Source organism: Ochlerotatus camptorhynchus, unplaced genomic scaffold (genome assembly GCF_037179485.1).
Source record: "Ochlerotatus camptorhynchus isolate MF236.1 unplaced genomic scaffold, CSIRO-AGI_Acam_v1.1 ptg000330l, whole genome shotgun sequence".
In the NCBI taxonomy this organism is placed as follows: Eukaryota; Metazoa; Arthropoda; class Insecta; order Diptera; family Culicidae; genus Ochlerotatus; species Ochlerotatus camptorhynchus.
This window is the reverse complement of record NW_027040818.1, coordinates 11710903-11717087: the sequence shown is the minus strand read 5'-3', so window position 1 is coordinate 11717087 and position 6185 is coordinate 11710903. Positions and strand designations below refer to the sequence as shown.

The window sequence follows — 6185 nt, the reverse complement described above, 5'->3', positions numbered from 1 at the left end:
ACCCTTAACATGATGTTGGTGGAGGAAAAATGTGAACGATGTTGGGACACTACTACAAAGGAATTGAGAATGGATCGAAGTGCGGTGATCTACATTCGGTGTGGAATGTTCGTGGGTCATATGCATCACAGGGAGCGAATGCCTCAATAAACATTCTGGCTATTGCTACCTCAGAAGAAATCTCAAGGGCTACTCGATAGACGTATAATATTATTTAAAAAAATGTAAAAGATTGTATCCAAGACACGACCGTAGCTTTGATGTAGGATTACGTGCTGGGCATCAATATTCGGCGACTGTGTTAGGGAAACCACTTATTACCATCACGGAGACGCCTTGTTTTCTGATGACAAAATTACGCATTGTCGTGCACAAAATGTCCGGAATTTTTGGTTCATTCAATAGATAATAAAAACAGCGAAAATTGTTTGACAGAATTTCTTGCTAAAATTTTCCAATCGCGAGATATTCGCGATCAATCATATAAATTCGAGACTTTTTTGCTTTGTTCTGGCATCCTGGAGAAAACTTTACCTTAATTCGAATTGTTTCTGGTTAATTGACAAGGTCATGCGGTATTCAGTCATTGCGAGAATTGTTATGTACCACTTCAATACTGTTACGCATTTGACCACAAACGTTTGGTTTCTTGGTTCATTATCAAAGAGCTTTGGGGATGATGCGGCAGCACGGCGAGCGAACGTTCAACGAAAATAAACTCTCAAACAACAATAATTTATGGTGGTCCTGAAAAGGACCGTTTTGTCGTGATGGTTGAGTAATGCGTGGTAATGTTGAGCTATTAGGGTGTTCAACACAGATGAGGCTGGCGAGCTGTATGTTGTTTGGAACGAGGATGACGCGCTTTGCATGATTGCTCACTGCGACTCACGAAGAGCTGCTGAATCCGATCAGTAGCGGTGTGGCTTCTTCCTGATGAATGGAAGCTAATGTGGGCTGCGGGCAGCCTTTCGTTGTGTACTGGAGAACAATTCCGAGTAACCAAAAGTTCTGATAAAAGGCTATTTATGGCTTAAGCACCTTGGTTGAAGGTGGTCTGTAGAATTCTAAGCAGCCTCATTTTTAAGTCGTTATAAGAACTTGAAAGTTCCGGCACCATAATTGAAGAGCATTCTAAGCAGCCTCTGGCGGAACTTGAACGGAACTTTTAGAAAATAAGTTAAAAAGGTTTTTGTCCTCTACACCAATTCTATATTTAGTTCGCACTTTTATGAAAGTTATTTCTATAGGCAGGTATTAATGTGTATTGATTTATCAGCATTAGCAGTAGTAATGGAGCTGTTTGAAGAATTAAAATCAGTCCTTCTGCGGGAGAGTCTCAGCACGAACCACTACGTCATCTGAAATATATTAAAGTGAGCTGTTGTCCCGCCTATTGTTGAAGTTTTCTGAGCCAGCTGACTGACTTGAATACGAAACAGAACACCTTGATGAATTTAAATTGGTGTTTGCCCGCATGGTATTCCATCACACTTGTGGCGCAGTGGTTAGCAATCGTAGATCACATGTCGAATACACGGGTTCGAATCCAGGAAATTATTTTTTGTTATAGAATGTTGCATAAATATAAGAATTATGATTTATTCGAGCCACTGATTATTTCATATTTACGTACATTACATTTTGTTACAAAAAAAAAATTTGTGCGGATTGCTTCATGTGGCTTGAAAGTTCTGTCAGAACTTTATTCGAACTTTATGGAACTTGAATTTTACGTCGGAGCTTTATTTGAACTTTATGGAACTTGGAAGTGTTGAATGCGGAAATTTTGGTTACTTGGGATGTTCAATGCCACGTGCTGAAAGCACTGCTGCCAACCGGTCAGCACTCGTGTTTATTTCAGTTACCGTGGGGACATAATTTGTGATTAGCCCCGGTCCCTTTCAAATTGTATCATTATTTATGTACGGTCCTTATATTTGAATTATCGTTTCACATTCATCTATTGATGGCCGATTTTCATTCGAATAATCGATTAATCGATTAACGGACCGAAAAGTAAAATATTTTGGTTACATTAGTCAACATCTTCAAAAAGGAACTTAAAATCTGAAGTAAAATATTCATTTCAATAGCAAACATCTTCTCATGTCTGCAACCCCATCGGAACACACCGCCACTGGTACGATTCGGTGGAATGGAGAGCCGTCAAAAAGCGAAGAATATACAACACCAGCAGAAGTAAACATAGTTACGCGTGCTTACACTTCTTTATATTTATGCAGTTAAAAACTAATCTAAAAGCTAGTCGGAGCTTAAATTGTGAATTTAATTAGTTAGTTAGCTGGTTAGCATAAGTGATTTAGTGATTTTTCAAGGTAAATGAATTTAAAAAGATATATATTGCTGTTTATTAGTTCGTTCAAAATTTAACCTGAAACTTACACTATGGCACAGATTTTGCCGTATTACTTAAAACCATTAGTTGGAGGTCAAAGGTCAGGGCAGAATCGTTAGTTCAAGGATCCCCAAACAACTACTACCGTACAAGACAGCTTTCCGGACGTTGCGGAATTAAAAGGAAAACACTAAACGTAAGTCACAGAACACATCTAACAGTAGTAGTAGTTATGCTTAAAACTGATGAAAATTTAACCTACAGGGAAAATTTAACAACTGTTAATAAAGTTCGTTAAGTTTACGGAAATTTGTTTACCGCCTCTTGTTGTCGCTTACGGGAACAGGTCCTATGAGAATGCATAAACGGTATGTTGGACCATTTATATATTTCATTTGACACATGATCTTCATTCCCTTTTTTTGCAAGTCGTCTCCTTATTAGTTGATTCATACATTTTATGAACTCAGCAATAGAAATTTGCCATAAGTGTAAGGGATTTATATCCGCGCAGGAAAAAAATGACTTCCCAGAATTTCAACTGTCTTCAAAATGAAACATCTCTTCAAGTCTGGCATCCTTGCCCCATGTGATGGTATACTATAGCCCATGCATCAACCGCCACTCCACCTTTCGGACAATAGTAGAATCATCCTTGAGGCGCAGAACGATCGTGTCGATCAAGTGACGCTCCGCACACTGAAAACGAAACTAACTCAAAGAATGAGTCACTTTTACTCAGTTGTTAGTCACTTTTACTCATTCATTAGATACATTTCTAAAAGCGTAGGTTACTCAGTGCATGACTTATCAGGACTTATCCACGAACGCATTTAACCTCGAAAATGTCACAACCACTGCGGGCAATGTTTACAAACAAACCTGATCAGCTGAGTAGTTGCTTTTCAATGCATTGAAAACAAAACTAGTTCGATGTAGTGCATTTAAAAATTTTGAAACTAATTTGTGATTATTTGAATCGATTTCTCGAGTGTCTCTTGTTTTGTTATTTCGCGTACGTGCGTTGAAAATGTTGCAGTTAAGCCAGTTCAATCCAATCGGCTGGCGTCTTTCAAAATATTCTAAAGGATTGCCGAAAACAACACCATAGAGGTAACTGTAAGACTAGAAGGTCCCGAAATAACGTGCTCAACTTTTTGGCTCAGCTCTGGTACTCTCTTCGGTTACAAGCTAATCGATTCACCCCTCGAAACATAGGAAAAACCAATAACCCCTCATTTTATCTGTCAAACTTTCAAAGCGAATCAAAACAAACATTGCGTAGTACTAGAATTTCAACTAGAATGGGGTACGTTAATCGTTTGCTTGGGACCAATAGGCTAGTCAAGTAGTGAGCCAATTTAAAATCGTTAGTTTCGTATTGATTGTTGGTATTACCAACAATCAATACGAAACTAACGATTTTAAATTGGCTCACCACTTTAGTAGCCTATTGGTCCCAAGCAAACGATTAACGTACCCTATTCTAGTTGAAATACTATTACTACACTATGTTTGTTTTGATTCGCTATGAAAGTTTGACAGATAACATCAGGGGTGTGTGGATTCATGCAGAACATGCAGGGGTGAGTGAAATAGCTTGGGACTGCTTGGGACCGTTGTTCTGGTACTGAGTGAGCCAAAAATAATAATGATTTTCTTCGGGACCCAGTGGTCTTAGAGTTACCTCTATGGTATTACTATTATACTGTAGCTGGTAAGACAAGAGCTGATTTTGACGATATGCTAAGGAAGCTGAGAGATGATGACGGAAAAGCTGTAATTATAAATACGATTTGTGGCGGTGCCAGCTTTTCATGCCAGACCTGTCTGGATAATCAAGTTCCCGATGAGCTCATCACCAACAAAAGTATCTTGCTCCAAGGAAACTTCAACATCGCTTTACGTGCAAGTAATCTACAATATCTTAGAGATTTGGGACGAGGATTCAAGTTTATGTTGACAGAATCTGATGTAGTATTAGTTGAGAAATTGACCCGTATGCAAAGGGACAGCAGTTTTTGGATGTGGGTCCGAACAGGAAGAGTAACAGCTTCATGTCTCAAGCAAGTGGTGAACACATCGAATGAGTATCCTCCACCGAAGCTGACCTTGCTAAAAAAAATATGCCACCCGTATATGCAGAACTTTGACACACCAGCACTTGCCTACGGCCGGAAGAATGAGCCACTTGCTAAAAAAGCTTTGGGTAAAATGTTAGCTGAACAACATGAAAACCTACGACCATAGAGGTAACTCTAAGACCACTGGGTCCCGAAGAAAATCATTATTATTTTTGGCTCACTCAGTACCAGAACAACGGTCCCAAGCAGTCCCAAGCTAGTTCACTCCCCCCTGCATGTTCTGCATGAATCCACAAACCCCTGATGTTATCTGTCAAACTTTCATAGCGAATCAAAACAAACATAGTGTAGTAATAGAATTTCAACTAGAATAGGGTACGTTAATCGTTTGCTTGGGACCAATAGGCTACTAAAGTGGTGAGCCAATTTAAAATCGTTAGTTTCGTATTGATTGTTGCTACGACTGTTTGATTGTGGAATATTTCTCGCGTAACATTTGAAAAGGGCCTATCCTCGTTGATCGATTCTCTTCATCGACTTTCTCGACTGGTTTACTACGGCTACATAAACGAATTTCTTGCTAACCTCGCAGCACAGTTCAATAGAAGACGATGTTAGCTTGCGCCTGAAACAACACTCTCAATGGAAAATTCATTTGCAGTCGGGTTAATCGCGAAAGAGAAAATCGATGAAGAAAATCGACCAACAATGATAGGCCCTTTTCTCGTGTTACGCGAGATTTCTTGATCGAGAAAACATTTTTCTAGCCGCATCACCCGACTGCATGGGCAGCTGTTCGTGCTGTGGGAAATTTGTTGTTGAAATCAAATGCCCTTATCGATAAGATGCGAAAAGTACTTTGAATGAGCAGTTGGGTCTGGAAAAGTTGGCAGCTCTTCCTAATTCATTCATCAAGATGAGTGATGGTACATTTGAGATAGTCGAGAGTCACGCTTATCAGTTTCAAATTCAAGCACAAATCTCGCGTCACTTTTCAAATAGACCAATGTAACAAATGTAAACAAATCGAGTTAAGCGATACAAACTATTGCTCTTCTATCATTGTATGTGATACAAAAACATCCATCCAAATTTACTTTCATTTATTTAAGATAATCATTGATCAAAAATTGTCCAATGTACAGTTTGAAATGATGGGTATATGATTGTTACTTCGGTCATTCGGACTGCCTAAAAAAAAAAAAAAAAAAAAAAAAAAATCATCCATTCGCTGCCACACTGTTGAGCAGTTCAGTCGATTTGAATTCTCTCTAGTTTCGTTCGTTCGTTCGCAAGTCGAATTAGCTCCGCGTTGTGTAGTGACGCTCTCGCTGACCCAGCCATGGGTAAGAAATCGCGCGGTAACGCGAGTGCCGGTTTACCGGGAAAACAGACTCTCCCAGGAGACGGCGCGACCACCGAGCCAGCCCAGAAGAAGCAGAAGAAAACCCCATTGCCCATCCCGACAGGCGTTGCGGACCCGCAGCCGGGGCCTCCCGGAACTAAACGACCCAGACCTGAAGACAGCAGCGCCACCGCATCAGCAGCAAAAAAGCTGCTGAGCAACAATCCGTTCTCGGCCCTGCAGAACGGAGCCCAGCCGCAGTCGGACCCTGAGACGGTGCCGAAAAAAGTTAAGTTGCCACCCTTCTATGTGAAGGGCTTCCCTCCCGGGCTATGGGAGCAGCTGGATTTCTACATTAAGCAGGGCCTTCGCTGCACCATTCAACGGTGCACGGAAG

General features: G+C 40.4%; 1 pseudogene; it reads left to right on the top strand.

Moving 5' to 3' along the window:
* Nucleotides 1–4102: 4102 nt before the first annotated feature.
* Nucleotides 4103–5455, top strand: LOC135708512 (uncharacterized; annotated as a pseudogene).
* The last annotated feature ends 730 nt before the right edge of the window (nucleotides 5456–6185 follow it).